Genomic DNA, 19,029 nt, shown 5'->3' on the forward strand with positions numbered 1-19,029 from the left:
ACTGAATGAGTTGATGATGATGGGGAGATAGTCAACAAGACAGCATTAACTGGACCACGGTTTGGCCAAGATGTGGCACGTTGTAGGGGGAGGGTCCCCACCGACAGCCTGAATCCTGGGCTTGTCCCTCCTTGCTGGCTGTTTGACCCTGGCCAAGTCATCCTACTCCTTGGATTTTGTTTTCTTCTTCATAAAATGGAAACCAGTGTTAGGGGACTGCCAGCTACTCTATCAGATAAGCCCATACATCACAGTGGTTTCACGTAGCAGAAGTTAATTTCTTACTCATGTCAAGTCATACTGCCCTCCAGCCGGTAGATGGGATGGGAGAGAGAGGGCGGATGACCAGGCCGGAAGTGACACACATCCTTCCATCCCATCCATTGGCCAGAACTCTGTCACACGACCCCAGCTAGATACAGGGGCCAGGAGATGCAGTCACCTCCCAGGAATATCTCCACACTTTGAAAGGGGAGCCTGAACCTTGGTGGGCAGGCAGCTGGGCTGGGGGATGCAGGCGGGGAGTCTGGGAGTCAAGAGGCCACATCATTGTCCAGTGGGACCTTGAGTACAAGCCCTGTGGCGAGTTGAAAGGCACCATATGAACACAAAGTGCTGTAACCTTTATCTGAGTCACGAGCTGGGATGAAGTCCTTTCAGTTCTGCCAGGGTCAGGCCATCTGACCACCTTTCAGGAGATCTGCCAATCAGAGGGGAAGCATATTTTTACAGGAACACCTATGAACTCCCAAATCAGAAGACCGTAGCATTGCTTGCTTCCTCCACTTCGTTCAGGTCTGAAGCCGAGGACTAGATGTGACCGTCCCACAAGGCTCTGCTGTCTCAGACGCTGATGGAGGCTTCTCCCCTGGCCTAGGCACGAGCTGGGTTTCACCAGGAGATGGCTCACAGCTGCGAAGAGGATTGTGCTGTGGGACTGTTGCTATAGAGAAAATCTGACTATATTCAAACTCAAGTTCATTCAACCAGAATATTCCTTTTCCTCAAGGCTGGAGAATGTCACAGGGAGGCCTTCCCTCCCTCTGCCTACTTCAGGCTACTGGAAGGCTAATGTTCAAGAGGGCCGTGTCTGAGCATGAAAAGAATGCCTTGTTCCTTCTGATCCCAGCCAGCTGCTCGAAATATGATTCACTGGAAATGAAAATGAGAAATTGATACGGTTGGAGCAATGGCAAACGGTTGCAGCCAGGAGGTCTGATTCACAGGTAGTGACTTTCTCCACTTTTCTACACTCACGCATGCCACGGTGCAGCCCTGTGTGTATTAGGGTTCTTCAGAGAAACAGAACCAACAGGATGTGTCTACGTATATAGATTTATTTTAAGGAATTGGCTCATGTGATCATGGAGGCTGGCAAGTCCAAAATCTCCATCAGGCTGGAGACCCACAGAAGAACCGCAGTTCAAGTCCGAAGGCCATCTGTGGCAGAATCCCTTCTGACTTGGGGGAGCTCAGTTTTTGTTCTGGTCCAGGCCTTCAACTGATTGGATGAGGCCCACCCATGTTATGGAGGACATTCTGCTTTCCTCAAAGTCTCCTGATTTAAATGTTGATCTCATTCAAAAAGAACCTTCACAGAAACACGCATAATGATGTGTGACTACATATCTGGGTGCATGGCCCAGGCAAGTTGACCCATAAAGTTAACCATCACACCGGGTTTATTACAAACGTGCTCACAGAAGTGGTGGGCTGGCCTGCACAGTGCATGGATGCCAGGAAGCTTGGGTGTGACTCTTCCCTCCTGAATTTTCTAGGGAGGTAACTGTGACCTCTCCGAGCCTCTGTGGTCTTGTAAAAACACTGGCCATTTATTGAGCCCCTTCTCTGACCAAGGAGAGTGGATTCGTGATTCTCCCCAGGTTTAAAGCCAGAGCATTTAGGGCACTGGCCCAGGGTTGGGTTATACAGCTGCGTGGTGAGGAGAGGAACCTGGAATCCAGGTCTGACCCCACCCCCACTGGCTGGTGCTCAATCAGTAACAAGTTTTTCTTCAAAAGGCCCCTTCGGGGATGGTGGCGTTCAGTCTGGACTTGGAGAGTCTAAGGCCATAATGATGATGGTGACAACCTTCTTACTGGTGTTTGCTGTGCCGGCCACTTGTCTACGCTCTTCCCAGATACTCAATTCAGTCCTCATGACAGCCCCGTGAGGTGGGAGTGGCGATGATCCCCAGCTTTACATCCTGCCACCCAGAGGACCAGCCATGTGGCCTGCGGCATGTTCCCTGACTCCCTAAGCCCAACTTCCTCAACCAGAAAATGGTGAGAAGATCTGGAAAATAGCCCCTACCTTGAATTTAGTAAGATTGGATAAGATAGTATCTCTAAAGTGCGTGTAGCAGAGTGCCTGCGTGGCACACAGCAAGCGCTCGAGAAACACTTTTCTTTTTCTTTTTAATTTATTTATTTTAATTTATTTATTTTTGGCTGCTTTGGGTCTCTGTTGCTGCGCGCGGGCTTTCTCTAGTTGCGGCGAGCGGGGGCTCCTCTTCGTTGCAGTGCACGGGCTTCTCATCGCAGTGGCTTCTCTTGTTGCGGCGCACAGGCTCTAGGCGCACGGGCTTCAGTAGTTGTGGCTCGCGGGCTCTAGAGCGCAGGCTCAGTAGTTGTGGCGCACGGGCTTAGTTGCTCTGCAGCATGTGGGATCTTCCCGGACCAGAGATTGAACCCGTGTCCCCTGCATTGGCAGGCAGATTCTTAACCACTGTGCCACCAGGGAAGCCCCAATAAACGGTTTTCTATTTTTATTAGGCATTTAATAAATGCCAAGTGGATATCTCTTGGCTGACTCTGCTTGCTCTAGATCATTTTTCAGGTCGTAGCTTGCTGAGCTGTCCTCCGGTCACTGGAACGTATTTGTCTTTTGTGGAGGGAGATAGGGTTGCTCTTCTGGTAAGCAGAACAGCTGCGGAAAGGCTAAATATTCAGTAGCCAGGCTAAGAACTGGATTAACCGCAGGGCAGATACAGGGCCCTGAGAGAATGTCAACTTCAAGAGAGTCACCAGAGCCGGCTCTGAGATTGGCTTTAATGCTCTTGAACAGGTGATGACACTTGATCGGCGACGCCCTGCGCGAGGTGGGGAGACACGTGGAGAGTTCAGATTGATTTCCCGGGACGTTTGGGAATGCAGGTAGGGATGCTGGCTGGGTCTCAGCACCTGTGATCCAGGCTTTTGATGCTGGTTCTCCTGGGTCCTGAGCCGAGCTGCTGCTCGGAGGAGGAATTCCTAGGAAAGGCATCTGGAGAAGGAGCTACTCGCAGGTTGTCAGGATTAATTCGTTATCAGAACGAAGTTGACAGATGCTTTAGGAGGCCTGGGAGTGAGAGGACGGTGATGGCTTCCAGGTTCTCGCTGTGGATGGGAGACGGGCTGTGGAGATCCCCGTGTTACCTGGGGGGATGGGGGAGCCAGCACACCTGCAGGCAGCCTAGGGTGGGCAGGGGCGGAAGAGCCACCTGCCCAACAGCAGTTGTGTGCTTTGCTGGGCCCACTGCAGAGGCACAGGTCTCAAGACCCTGGTGACTCTCAAACTGGAGAGTGAAAGGGGAAGCTGTTAATTATATTCCACGCACATTGGCCACAGATTCCATATTTGCACTTCGCCTACTCGCTAACTTTATTTGTAGCCCCCAAATCAATCCTCGTGGTGCTTTCACGGTCATTTGCAGACACGCACGGAGTGGCAAAAAATTTGAGTATGTAACGCACATGTTCCAGCTGAGATGGAACAAAGCATCAGTCTGTCTTCTTGTTTCAGTTCTCGTTCTATCAACAAGTGTCCTTTCGAGGTCTAGTTAGTGCCACATTTTTAGCATTTTTCTGCTTTTCGCTGGTGATCTCATTGTTTAACATGCCCCCCACACATCGTGCTAAAATTCAAGAAGGCTGTGATGTACCTTAAAGAGCAAATACACGCATTAGATAAGCTCTGTTCAGGCGTGAGTTATAGCACTATTGGCGCTGAGTCCCATTTTTTTAAATAAATTCATTTATTTATTATTTATTTTTGGCTGCTTTGAGTATTCGTCATTGTGCACGGGCTTTCTCTAGTTGCAGTGAGCGAGGGCTACTCTTCGTTGTGGTGCACGGGCTTCTCATTGCAGTGCCCTCTCTTGGTTGCCGAGCATGGGCTCTAGGCACACAGGCTTCAGTAGTTGTGGCACACAGGCTCAGCAGTTGTGGCTCGTTGGCTCTAGAGCCCAGGCTCAGTAGTTGTGGAGCACAGGCTTAGTTGCTCTGCAGCATGTGGGATCTTCTCAGACCAGGGCTTGAACCCAGTGTCCCCTGCATTGGCAGGTGGATTCCCAACCACTGCGCCACCAGGGAAGTCCCGAGTCCAATGTTAAGGAGTCAGCAGTATATATTAAGTAAGGTGTCTTTAGACAGAAACACACATAAAACAAGGTATGTATTGATCGGTTGACAAAAATGTGGCCAGAGGTTCTTAGGAACCCAAACCCGTGTTTCCCCAAGGAGCAATAATTCAGTACTTGCTAATTCAGTGTTCGTGGTGACTTTCTAGAATGTAACTACTGTGAATAATGAGAATCAACTGTATTACCTTTGGTCAATAGGAATAAACTGGGTCATATAGGCACTTAAGACCTAATGCAAAGCCACGCCCTCCAGGAAGCCTCCTCTGGTTTCTCCAGCCTCCGAAGATCTTTCTCCTACCCTGTCTCACCCCACAGTGTGTATCATTTACCACTGAATTTTTTTTTTTTTCGGTACGCGGGCCTCTCACTGCTGTGGTCTCTCCCGTTGCGGAGCACAGGCTCTGGACGCGCAGGCTCAGCGGCCATGGCTCACGGGCCCAGCCGCTCCGCGGCATGTGGGATCTTCCCGGACCGGGGCACGAACCCGCGTCCCCTGCATCGGCAGGCGGACTTGCAACCACTGCGCCACCAGGGAAGCCCTTTACCACTGATTTGACATGTGACATTGACTGCAAGATATTAGTCATTTTTCCCACACATTTATCTTACAGAATGACAATAGCACGAGCTTCTTGAAAGCGGGGAATGCATCTGTTATAATTCTTTGGGCACCGCTCATAGTAGAGTGTGTTTGAGTCTTTCTGCAGATATTTGATTCATTAATTTGATTTGCATGTTGGATTCATCCTCTTAATGAGCAAATGCAAGATTGACGGACGGACGGAAGGAAGGAAGGAAGGAAGGAAGGAAGGATGTGCTTACTGAATGCCAGGCGCCCACGGGAGGCAGTAATGATGAGAAAGTCACAAGACAAAGAATCCCGGGTGCTGCAGTTGTGGGGAACAGAGAGGAGGTGCCTCCCCATCTTCAGATGGGTAGGGTGGACATCCAGAGGAATTTCATGAGTAGGTGGAGAAAGGCAGGAAGGGTGTTCCATGCAGCGTGAACAGCATGTGCAAAGGCCCAGAGGCACGGTGGGCAGGTGTGTTAGGGAGCTACAAGACGTGCGGCAGCAAGGGGAGAGCGGGAGTGAGGAGAGGGGAGGACAGGAAGGTGGGCCGGGCCCCCGTGGCCTCGCATCTGCACACTGAGGAGTCCTGAGTTGGGAAGGGCCTTTGCGGGGTTAAGCACTCAGGGGTTTGTGGTTAGACGTGATGCTCTGGTCCTTAATTAGCTCAGCAGCACATGCACATAATTCAGAACAGGTGTCCACCCTGTGCTGGCTGGTGGGGACAGAGGACTAAGGTGTCCCAGGGGCTCAGGGAGCTCACACCCAGGAAGGGGAGACACAGACAAGTCAACTCCTTTCCCAGCCCCACCGGCTGGGTGTAAAAACAGGATCCCTAAGCAGGTCAAGATCGTGTTTTTCTGTCCTGCTTCCAGCAGCTCTGTGGGAACCGCGGCCCGGCCCTGCCCTCTCGCTTCCTCCCAGATGGTTCTTGAAACCCCAGGAGGGTCTGGGCAGAGGTGGGGGTGGGGCATCCTCCTGTGTCGTGTGAAGGACCCTCTCTGGCACCCGCCGGGCTGGTCCATGCTGCCCTTCCTCCCTGCTCTGAGGTCAGGCCTGGGGTGGGGGCAGCTGGTGGATGGCCAGGGCCCAGCTAGCGTCCAGCCAGCATCCGAGCTCTCCGCTTTGTCCTGTGTCACAGCCACACATGGTCACCTCCCTCCATTCTGCCCTTGGGGGGCGCTGTCCGGCTCCCAGTCCTTTCCCAGCCCTGGTGGGCCGGCTGTTCATGCCTCCAGGTCCAGGAGCAATCCCTGAACAAACACACACACACACACACACACACACACACACCACAGACACACACCACAGACACACAAACACAACACAGACACACACACACACCACAGACACACAGACACACCACAGACACACAGACACCACACAGACACCACACAAATACACAGACACACATACCACAGACACACAGATGCACACACCACACAGACACACAGACACACCCAGACACACACACCACAGACACACACCACAGACTTACACCACACAGACATACACACACCACACAGATACAGACACATACACTCACAGACACACACCACACAGACACACAGACACACACCACCGACACACACCACACAGACACATACCACACACACACCACACAGACACACACCACACAGACACACACACACCACACAGACACACACACACCACACACACACCACAGACACACACACACCCCACAGACACACACACCACACAGACACACATACCCCAGACACACACACACCCCACACAGACACACAGATACCACACAGACACACAGACACACCACAGGCACACACACACACCACAGACACACCACAGATACAGACACAGACACACACACACCACGCACACACACCACACAGACACACACACACACAGACACACACACCACGCACACACACCACATACAAGTACACACACTGTACACAAACATCCACATACATCACATACCCCACACTGCCTTTACAGCCAACATAGCACACACACGACTCACACACGTGCACATGCACACCACATGTACTACACACAGCAGACACACAAAAATACCCACGCACAGCCTAGCCCCTCCAAACACACCACACATGTGCTATACACACCATACACAAATACGTATATTTACACACACATATACACACACACCACACACATGCACACCACCGCCCCCACACCACATGCTACACACACGTCCTACACAAATACACACACTATACACACACATCCACACACATCACATACTCCACACACACCTGTACGCACAGCACACGTACCACACACACTACATACTCATACACGCCCCATACATGTACACCACACACCCCTTACACACATCATATGCCCATACACACACCCCTACACCACACACAGATACACACATGCTGCACATACACCACCCCTTAACACACACACCCCTGCACCACACACAGATACACATGTACAGACCCACACGCACGCACACACATACGCGAGGTGCGGTGCGCCTGAGGCTGCAGGGCCGGCCCCCGACGCTCCCTGTCTCCTCGGAGGTGTTGCCTCCCAGCGCTGTGGTTTCTGTCTCTTGGAGCCTTTCTTACAGGCCCCTTGGCCTGCGGCTCTCCGCCAGTGCTTGTTAACATCAGGCACACCCCGCGGGGCAGGCACCTGCCCCCCCCCCCCGCCGGACATGAGCTCCCCCCATCCCTCCACACTGGGCTCTTTGGGGGCATCCAGGGAACCACGCACACTTCATTCCCTCTTCTCTGGGGATGAGCCCACACCTGGAAGCTTCTTCGTCCCAGTACGTAGAGACCCGGCTGGCTTTTCCCACCAGTCCTTCAGCTTAGAGCAGTCTGTTCAGGAAAGATGGAAATGTGTCACCTCCTGTCGGAACATTGTTGTCAAGGAAACAACAGGCTTCCTTGAAGGACTAGCAAAGGACAGAGAAACTTCTGCAGCTCGTGGGGCAGTGTGACTGTTAGAACAGAAAAAATAGCTGCCGTTGCCGGCGTGCCCATGACGCGGTGGCCATGAGTGCCTGCTTTTCCCTTCTTGGCACAACACGCCCTGCACCCTGGGGCCACAGGGGTTGCTTTAGTCATTGCACAGGTGGGAAGAATGAATGTCAAGGCCTCTGTTAGTTTGTTAGTGCTGCGTAACAGAGTACCACAGGCTGGTGCTTTAAGACCAGAAATGTATTTTCCTACAGTTCTGGGGGCCAAAATTCCAAGATCAGGGTGCCGTGAGCATTGGTTCCTTCTGAGATCCATGAAGGAGGGCTCTGTTCCAGGCCCCGCTCCTTGCGTTGTAGACCGCCGTCTTCTCCCTGTGTCGTCACGTGGTCTTTCTCTGAGTGTGTGTAAGGACACCAGTCCTATTGGATTAGGACCTACCCTAATGACCTCATTTTAACTTAATTATCTCTGTAAAGACCCCATCTCTAAATACAGTCAGCTCTGATATCCTGAGGGGTTAGGAATTCAACATACGCATTTCTGAGGGGACACAGTTCAGCCCATCACAGAGAAGTTAAGCAAATTACCCTTGACCACACAGCCGGCTGGTTGAGCTAAGAGAGAAACCAACATCTCCCAGCGGCAAAGGCCATGCAGGGCCAGAGCAGAACCCAACAGCAGTCTTCTTGGAGAGGGCTGTCTCCCTCGCTCTGTGGGGACTGCTGCGGTTGAGGGGACCTGATGAGAAAGCATGCAGCAGAGCAGAACCTTTCTATCCCTGCTGATGCCTTTATGTCCTTACCTCCGGAGGTGCCCTGCATTCCAACCAGAAGGACCCATAGGGTCAGGCGTGGAGTCTGTTCCTTCTGTTGCAAGTACCCAACAAATTCTACTTCTGAAACTCCAGCAAGCGCCCAAGCCTCGTTTCTTCGTTGGTGAGATGGTGACCATAACACCTGCCTCTTAGGACTCCTGGTAGCAAGTGACAGAAGCCTGACTGGAACTAACCTAAGCACAAAAGGGAAGGAATCTGCTTTTAGATTTCAAGAAAGAGGAACCAAAGAAGCCACTGGCAGGGTCGGGGGGAGGCTGAGCCCCAGGAGGAAAGGAATCCAGGACTCACACATCACCAATTGCTTTGCTCCTCTCTGCATTTTGACTAAGTCTCTCTTATGCTCTAGACCAGCTTTCTCCACCAAGTGGGAAATGTGGTCTTCATGAGCCCCCAAGTTCAAATATCATGGCTTCAGTCATGGGAGGGACATCTCCGATGCTCTCTGTACTCCCAAGTCCAGAGCTCCCAGGGAAGTAGCTCATTGGCTCCACTGGGCCCCTGTGGCCTTTAAGTCAATCTAACTGTGACCAGGGAGGGGCGGGGTCCTGAGACGTGGCAGGGTCAGAACACAGTAGCTCCACACCCCTTACAACCATGGGGCAGGGGCAGGGGAGCAAGTGGGCAGTCTCCCAAAGAGTTTGAACACACCGTCGCTGAGAAAATTCAACGAGATGCTGGGGAGCACTCTTAGCTGACTGCCTGACTCTAGTTAGCTCCCTTCTACTCCACCCACCCATGAGGTAATGCCCGTTAATTGGAAGAGATTAATCTGGATTAATGAGGTGCAGTTCAAATATTGTAAACACTTAAGCACAGAGTTACTCTATTAGCAAAACATTTTCAGTGGCTCCTGCTGGGTCTTTGTCAATGGATAGACACCTTATTGACAGTTGGCATCCTTCACATCCAAGAGAATGACTTGGAATTTACTACTTGTGGAAGATAAAGAGGGAGGAGAGAATAAAAACAGGAACAGGTAGCTCCTCGTCTAGACACAGCTGGCAGCGGGGCCTCGACAGCTGTTTCACTGGATGAACAAAGTATAAATCATCTGATTTACTCTGGCCTCTGCCTTGGTTTACTTCTCAAATCTAATTCGCAAACACTGCAACCGGGATGAAAGATCACACATTCTAATTCAAGGAATGCATAGGAATAATGGCCTCATTGTATATTTGGTCCAAAGGAACCGCTTGGGTGGTATTCAAGGCTCTCTCACCGAGTGTCCCCCCGCCACCCCCGTTTTTGCCCCACTTCTCCCTGCCAAGGAACTGGGGGCTGACAGGTCTCAGAACCTACCCTTTGTTATTGGTCACGCTCCAGCCTTCTCTGTCCCCCTGCAGGGAATGCCCCCCCCACCTTCCTCTCTGCTGACCTTGGACCTTCAAGTTCCCGCTCCAACTCCACCCCACAGGGGAAGTTGCTGAGCGGAGGCTGCATCCACCGCAAGAGCCCTTCTCCGAGCACTGAGTTTCCCTGTACCTGTGCCCGGCAGGGTGCTGACCGGGCCCATGGATTCAGCAGATTTTCTCTCCTGCCAACACAGACACACTATGCGTCCAGTGCATTGCTCAGTTTCATTTTCAAATGAATAAATGAAGGAACGTCTAGCCAGGAGCCACCTGGTCATTTCAACGTCTTGAATGAACATTTAAGAGATGGTTGGGGGCTTCCCTGGTGGCGCAGTGGTTGAGAGTCCGCCTGCCGATGCAGGGGGCACAGGTTCGTGCCCCGGTCCGGGAAGATCCCACATGCCGCGGAGCAGCTGGGCCCGTGAGTCATGGCCGCTGAGCCTGTGCGTCCAGAGCCTGTGCTCCGCAATGGGAGAGGCCACAACAGTGAGAGGTCCGCATAACACACACACACACACGCACACGCACACACACACACAAAAGAGATGGTTGGGAAGAGAGGTGTTGGGACCTCACTGGGTACCTAGCCAGCGCGCAGGGCAGATGCCCTCCCAGGGGCACGACAGGTGGGGGTTACTCTAGGCGGCTGGCCTTTCCCAGGAAGCAACAAGCTCATAAAGAAATCATTTTTTAAGTGTTAAACCCGGCAATTCTCTGTTGAATCACAAAGCGACTGACTGGTTGCAGTTTCTTCAGGCAAGATTCACTGTCGCTGACAACACCAGGAGAGAGTTCCTTCCCACTGAACACTCATGAGCCTGATGAGATTGTGCTCTTTTGTCAGTCGAATTGGGTTTAAAATGATGTAGGGAGCTCCATGAAGTCCTTCCTGATCTGGCAACTCACAACCTGGAAAGGTAGGCGCTGTGCGTCCCATTTTACAGACGTGGAAACTGAGGTGCACATGAGATTGCATCTGAAACATGCTCCACTTAGCTGTTTCCAGTTTGGGTGGTTGGGGGTCCCAGTGGACATGAAACTCAGGACGGTTGGTGTCGGGGAAGCTGTCTGGAATTCACCCTCATTTCTGACACTAACTGCAAAGTTCGAGGGGTTCCCCAGACCACCCTCAGGTTTGATAATGCATTAGAACAACACAGAGCTCACTGAAAGTGGTTCTACTCACGTTACCCTCCTGGCACTGATGTGTGACAGTACACACACACATCACCCACTAGGGAAGCTCATGTGAGCTTCGGTCCCCAGGGTTTTTACTGGGCCTTCGTTAAGTAGGCATGATCGATCAATCGATTGATTGATTGATTGGTGGCCCACGTGGTTGCACTCAGTCTTCAGGCCCACTGGTACTATGTGACCCACAGCCCCCGTCCCAGGTCACACTATTGGTCTCTCTGGCGTGGTCAGCCCCTGCCCTAAGCAAGGACACTCCTGCTGGATGGTGTAGGTCACCTCCCAGAAGCCAAGGGCAAAGGCTAGTCCTTTCTTTGGCCAAAGTCAGATTCTGTGCTACTCAGAAGTGCTGGCAGGAACCAGCTTTGACTGGCCTGATGGCTGTAAACGTGCTCACCCTATCACAGGGCTGGGGCTGTCCCATCTGCCGTTACTGCCATGTGTCAAGTTCTAAGCCTTCTGTAAACACCTGCTCTCACTGCATCCTCATGCCAACCCCACGGTGCTTTAGACTGTCCCCCCACTTTACAGATGGGGACAGTGACGGGAGGCACTTTGCCCAGCAGTGCAGAGCTGGCACGTGGTGGAATCAGAATGCCTCGGACCTTTACTGTTGCTGCGTTCATTTTTAAACTTTCCAAAAACATGCGTAAGTTGCCGCCCGACTTCAGATGGCCTGCTCGTCACCCGTCCGGTGCTCCTTTGGTAATTTCCAACTCCTTGGAGAAGGAAGGACCACCCTGAGTGCAGTGGTCTTGGGGCCAGACTCAGCCAGAGCTGGGAAGAAGAGTCACAAAGCCATAAAGCAGCCGGGAGGGAAGTTATTTTTCAATCAAGTTGGGCTTTGCCTGCTAATCCTTCCCCTCTGCAGGGGCCGAGGGCAGAAAACTCTTCTCTGCGTGAAGACTCCAAGGTCTGGCCCCGGCCCTTGGACCTGAGTTTAGAACCTGGCCTGCAGCTTTGAGAATAAGCAAAAGTAAAGGAATGTCTCAGAAAACCACCAGGCCCGGAAGAGTTCCAACTGCTCCTTATGAAAGAAGCGATTGAAGGGAGGGAGGAGGGGGCCCCTCATCAACAAAGACCCAACAATTCTCTCTGTGACACCGCTCGCTCTAGAATTTAGAGCACATTTGCTTAAGACATTTAGAATTCCTTTCTTTCCCTCCTGTCCGATCCTGAACACAAAATTCCCTTACCTCTCTGAGCCTGTTTCCTCATCTGTAAAATGGAGATATTAATACCCACCTCACAAGTGCCCAGCACAGAGCCCAGAACTCAATAAATATAGGATCCTAGTTTTCACAGTTGAGGGTAAGAGAGGATCTTTGTGATTTTAATGCCAGGATGGCAAGTCCTTGTCCTGTAATAAATGGGTTCTATTTATAAAATGGAAGACATTCTGGATCGGACACCTAGGGAACCAAGGTGTTTAATAGAGTGCAAAGACCCCTTGACTGGGAGATGAGTCTCGCTTACTACATCTCTGATTTTATAGGGTCGGTCAGTGAGAATACAGGATTCACTTTAACAGCCAGAGTGATTGGACCCCATCCACAAAACAAACACCAGGTGGCAGAGGCACCAAGGTTTTCCAGAACACAAGATGGCGGGTGCTGGTTTTATCATCATCCCCTGAGAACTAAGAACATGGACATTGTCTTTGGCCCTTCAGTGTTCTCCCACCTCTCCCCCCACCCCCCCACGTGGGATCGCTGTGTGCAATCACCAAGTGCATATCCCACATGGGAAATAAAAAGGGCCTCAGGAAACCCAGAGGTTAGAGAGGGTGACGTTTGGTTCCGGGTGGTCCCTGGAACAGATTTCCTGTATTGTTAAGAAGCAGCGCTCTCCTAATACCTTTTCAAGATCTCGTAGTCTTTGCCACCTTTTCGAACACCTTCCCAACCTCCCTGCTGCTTCTCCAGCCCACCCCGACACACGCAAACATTGGCCATCATCTCTGAGGATTTTGTCCCATGCCCCCCACCCCATGTTGTTCAGAGGCCCCAAGCAATATACAGTATTCCTGAGCCTTTGCTTGTGCCTTAATGTATTGCAGTCATTCGTTCTCTGCACCCTGCGGCTAGAGACAGGCTTCCTGGCTTCGCGAGGTGACCTCCCATAGGGTTAATCTGCAGGGTTTTAGAACCTGGATGACACATCCCTAGCTCTTCACAAGTTGGAAGTGTTTCTCATTTCTCACTCGGATTCAGCAGCCACCATTTACTGAAGTTGGATGATTTTTTTGAACAGAACATAGATGTTAGGGGGAAACATAAAGGAGAGAGAAGACATCATGGAAAACCTGGTGCCTATAACGTGGCCCCTGAGCCATCCTATCTTGAACCATTTTCCTCTGGCTTTGTGAGCGAATGAACGTGAAAGAGTTTTGCTATAGAAATGTAAGGACCCACGGGTGCTTATGCATAAATGTGCGTATTACTGAAGTATTAACAGCACCCCCAAACCTGGAACTAGCATAACTATCCAACAATAGGGATATGGTTGGGTAAGCTTTGAAGGGTTTACGTTGGGTTTATCACGTCATACAAGAGGATGCGTATTGTGTCAGTTAAGATCGTGTTGAGCTGCAAGTAACAAAAACCCAACTTACAGCGACTTCAAATAGGATTTATTTATCTGAAGCCTGGAGGTAAGCAGCTTGGGGCCAGTTCTGGGGCCCAGTAGAGCCATCATGGAGCCAGCTGCTGCTTTTCACTGCTCAGTCATTCCTAGAAGTGGCTGTTATGTTTTCTAGCTTCATAGTCCGTGACTGGAAACCAGAGGATTAAAGGCAAAGTAAACCTCAGCCTTTTCTGCTCCCCTTTACCGGGCACTCCTGGAAACCCCACCCCCAACTTCCTCTTCCACTTCATTGGCCAAGCTTTGTCACATGACTCCCCCGGACTGCAAGGGAGGCTGGGAAGTGATCATTTTTAAACTAGGCAGATTGCTGGCTCAAAGTCAGCATTCCATTAGTTGAGAAGAAGGGAAGGACGAATGTTGGGGCGGCCACCAGCGGTTGCTACAGGGCACTCCATTAGCTACCCACCATCCATACATACCTTTTTCCATCTCAGAACTCATGTGAATGTTCCATATCAGAACATTCCCAAGGAAAAGTCAGGAAATTTCACTCTGAGCCAGGCCTCAAAATCCAGGACCATGAAGGGCTCTACCAGTTGCCTATCAGGTTTGAAAGTGTCTGTCTGGTTCCTTGTACCTATAAACTAAAAGACAAGTTATTTGCCCCCTCTCCCAACACAGCCAAGACACAGTGATGGAGAAGGGGCAAGATTGATGACAGTAATAATCATAATGACAATAATAATGATAACTACTACTACTACCATTCAGGAAAGGTGAGAAAAGATATGGAACAGGAAACAACAGTGCCCACCCCACAGAATACCACATGGCATGTATAATATGGTCGAAATTATGTTCAAACAAGCAAGCAAAAATAAAAAGCATGTAGAGGAAGAATGGGAGGAAATAAGCTTGCCTTGGAATAATTGAATCCATGTGACTTTTTTCTTTCCATTGTATTTTCTGAGTTTTTTGTGTGTTTTAGGTATCTACTGATTTTACAAACAGAAAGTTCTTTTGTCAGATCTGGCATTTGGAAACATTTCCCCCAGTGGTATTAAGGACAAAAGATGAAAAAAGGTTGCACTAGGCACAGGGCTGGGTACATAGCAAATTTTTTAAAGTAAAGCTTAAAATTTCTATCACGTGTATGCACATCATTTAAAAAATAAAAGATTTTTTAAATTTATTAAATTTTAATAAATAATAAAAATTAATAAATTAATTTTATAATAATAATTAAATTTAATAAAATTTAAAATATTAAATTTAATAATAAAATTAATAAAAATTAATTTATTAAATTAATTTATTACAAGACACGCTTGTAATAAAAGTTACAGTCTCCTTCCCTAGCTGTCTGCACTTTCAGGCCTGCTTCTACCGGGAAACCCTTTTATAGGTTTTAGACTTTTGAAGATAGGGTTCTTCCTGGGTAGAAGTTGCGGTTTAGTGTGGGAGAACTGACAAAATGTATGAAATCGCTAATAGCACAGCCTCGGAAAGTAGGCATCCCTCTGCAGAGGGACCCGCCAAGGTGGCACACGGCGTGGCAGGAGGTGGTAGTGACCTAAATTGGAAGGACTTAGAATAGTTCTGCTAATGAGCTCCGCCCTGGTTTACTGCGAAGTCTGGGAGTGGTGGTGGCGTCCGGTGTCCCGGTCAGGGTTGAGATCGGGAGGCAGTGTGCCCAGCAGGCTGGGTTTGACACAGGCTCTGGGGCCAGGCCTGGGTATGAAACCTGGTTCTGGGTGGCCAAACTCATCCCTGCCTCGGTTAGTGCATCTGTAAAATGGGAATCAGGAATGTTCAAGTTAACGACTGTTTGTTGTTGTTTTTTTTTAACATTTATTGATGTATTTAAATTCCCTATTTCTTCTTGCCCTGATTTTGGCATTTTATAATTTGCTAAGAATTTATTTCAGTTATGTTTTTGAACTTCCAGAATACAATTATTTTATCTTCATAACAGTGTGTTTGAATCTGGATCCAAATAAGGGCCGTACATTGCAATCCGGGGGTGTCCCTTGAGCCTTTCTTAATCTATCGGTGTCCCTTCGTCTCTTTGAATTTGCAGTTTGCTTGTTGAAGAAATTATGCTTTTAACTGCAACCAACAGAAACTCACAAGAGCGTGATTAAGCTTAAAAGCTGCCTTTGCTTTAAGAAAAGTACAGGAAAAAAAAAAAAAAGTACAGGCATCCCACTGAATCCAAAGGCCAGGGCTTGTGTAGCAGGGCCTCGAGAATAGGCCAGAACAGAGCTCTCCTTTGTACACTTTCTCGCTCTCCGTCTTTCCCACCCCATCTCTCATCGCTGTGTCTCTCTTTCTTCCTGATTGATCTGTTTGCTCTCCAGTCCGAGTGGCAGCAAATGGCCCCTGTGCCGCTTGCTCCATTCAAGGGACCAGTCAGGTGGACGCTGGAATCAGACCCAGTCTGATTCCCAAGAAGGAGCTCAGGCTCCAGTGGTCGTGTTGTTGACTTTCAGGGTCCCACTGCCTTTACCACCTGGGTCAACGACCAGGGAGGGGCATCCCCATACCAGGGGGTGCCCTGCAGAGCACTCCGGCGTGCACAGCACCATGACAGCACCCGTCCCATGGGGTCACGGATCAGAGAAAAGAGATGAGCCATGTGTAGCGCAGGGCACACAGTAAGCCCCCAAAATGTGGCAGCTTTAGCAACAGAAAGCAGACGCCAAAAACTCGTAGGAATCATGAAGATGAGTTCACGCACCGTGGCACGGCGCCCCTTTTCTTCCCGAGGGGCAGCTAGACGCAGTATCTTAATTGGCTGTCCATTTAAGCCAAGTGCCGAGATGCCTAACCTGGGCCACGTGGTGGTCCTTTTGCAGTCAGGCTTGTTCTCTTGATACCTGAACCTGGGAGAAATCCAGATCCAGCTCTCACTGATAGAGCCATGGTGATCTGTTCCACCAGAGACAGATGGTTGTAAGCCCCTCAGGCCGGCGCACCACAGAGTTGGTCCCCATACTGATTCCTGGGTATCTTCATCCAGGCTTTCTTGGTTCAGTCCTATAGATTCCACCTGAGACTTGGCTCACTGGAACAGCCTGAGCGATTCTGTGAGCAGGAACTGCAGGTACAAAAAGGGAAAAGACCTAGTTTGTGTTCCCAGAGCCACACTGGTGAGGTTAGATGGACAGATTAGAGGTCAGGGTCGCAGCTGGGAAGTGAGTGATCCAGGCTGTATCAGGATGAACATGGTGGTTTTGGAGGCCAGATGCAATGAGCGCCGTGGTAGGTGGGGTTTCCATTGATTGATTGATTGATTCAACAAGCATCTCTACTTATACACCAGGCATGGGTGGGGTGGAGAAGGGTAACAACCATGTACAAGACACTCTGTTTACTTATGGATTTACTCATTCACATGTCTGTTCATTCATTTATTATACTCTACTTTCTTTTTTTTTTTTTTTTTTTTTGCGGTATGTGGGCCTCTCACTGTTGTGGCCTCTCCCGTTGCGGAGCACAGGCTCCAGACACGCAGGCTCAGCGGCCATGGCTCACGGGCCCAGCCGCTCCGCAGCACGTGGGATCTTCCCTGACCGGGGCACGAACCCGTGTCCCCTGCGTCGGCAGGCGGACTCTCAACCACTGCGCCACCAGGGAAGCCCTACTCTCCTTTCTTGAACAAAAATATTTAAGGTAGTTTACCTGATCCATAAAACAAAGCTTAAAAGTTTATAAACAAAAGAATCTGTATCAAATTCAGTTGGCCCTCAATATCTGTGGATTCTGCGTCCGTGGATTCAGATAACAAATATTCCAAAAAACATTTCCAGAAAGTTTCAAAAAGCAAAACTTGAATTTGCCACGGGGCCGACTATTTACGTAGCACTTACATTGTATTAGGTCTCATAAGTAATTTAGAGATGATTTAAAGTATATGGGAGGATGTGTGTAGATTATATGCAAATACTGCAGTGTTTTATATAAGGGACTTGAGCATGCACGGATTTTGTTATCCATGGGGGTCCTGGAATCAATCCCCTGCAGATAACAAGGTCTGACTGTAATATTTTTGTAAAAATTGAGGTCCAGGGGAAAGTTAGTATCCAGACATGCGGGCCGCAGTTCCGCTCGTTTGTTAAACTTGGCCTTCAAGTTTAATGAAGAATTTCCTGACGGCAAAGTGAAAAAGGAAATTGAACTCGTTATGAGATTCCTCCAAAGAGGGATATTTGCAGTGACCCCTGTCCCTTTGTATAAGAACCTGTTCAAGAATCTGTTAGTGCTGCGGTTATGTCCCATCTTTTTGTGCATTAGTGTGTTTCCATCTCCTACATAAATATATGGATTCATTTTCAAGTAAAAATTCACCCCTAACCAACCTGTTACAAGAACTAGTTTTCATAGCATATCTAGTTGGAGGAATTACAGTAGTTATCAGGAGAGGTAGCAAAACCTCCTTCCAGCTCACCAGATTTTCCAACAGCCTGAAAAAACATTTACCAGGGCTTTCTAGGCAGAATCTCAGAGTATCTGTGTCTTTTTAGTTTTCCTCTAAAACGTTAAGATTTGAAGAGCTGGAGATGTTTGGTATCCCATCCCACTATTGGTCAGCTCTGATTGCCTAGCTTCCTGGTATCAAACTGAAACCTGTCATCCTCTAGCTCCTGACTTGTACCCACTGCACTTTCTCCTTTTCCATAAGGCAAGCTTTGAGATCATGGAAGCCTGATTTTGGAGAGGTACTGAGTGCCTCGTCCTGGGACGCATTCAAGTAGACCCTGGACGACTGCCTCGATGGCAGTGTTGGATGAGAAGCTACCCTAAGTATTTAATGGCCTCTCCAGCCAGAACACTGAACTGCCGAGTACACTGATGGGCAGAATAATTCTGGGTTCCTTGCGGTGCTAAGAAAACGGGTGAGGGAGATTACTCTCCTTGGACAAGGTTTAATCTGCTAAGCAATTTTGTCTACAGGTAGCTCTGTTTGATTTTTTTTTTAAGCCTGTTTCCATTTAAACTTTACAAAAGAAGAAGGAAAAATGTAATGATTGTGTGGGGTTGTTTTCCTTCTCCATGTTTGCTCCCTTGGATTCTTCAGACAAAGTGGATATTTAGCAGGGAATGAGGAGGGAGAGGCTAGGTGATAGGACTTGGTTTGAAAAAGGCCGGCTGCTGAA

At 49.6% G+C, this 19,029-nt stretch overlaps 1 protein-coding gene across 2 annotated transcripts in view; it reads left to right on the forward strand.

The window, feature by feature from the left end:
• The window catches only part of CLMN (calmin), a gene marked incomplete at its 5' end in the record, with an annotated part of 109,810 nt that overhangs the window by 48,511 nt on the left and 42,270 nt on the right, over positions 1 to 19,029 (forward strand). The gene's annotated exons all lie outside the window — the stretch shown is intronic.

The sequence above is a fragment of the Grampus griseus genome (assembly GCF_964374135.1).
Source record: "Grampus griseus genome assembly, chromosome: 2".
Taxonomy (NCBI): domain Eukaryota; kingdom Metazoa; phylum Chordata; class Mammalia; order Artiodactyla; family Delphinidae; genus Grampus; species Grampus griseus.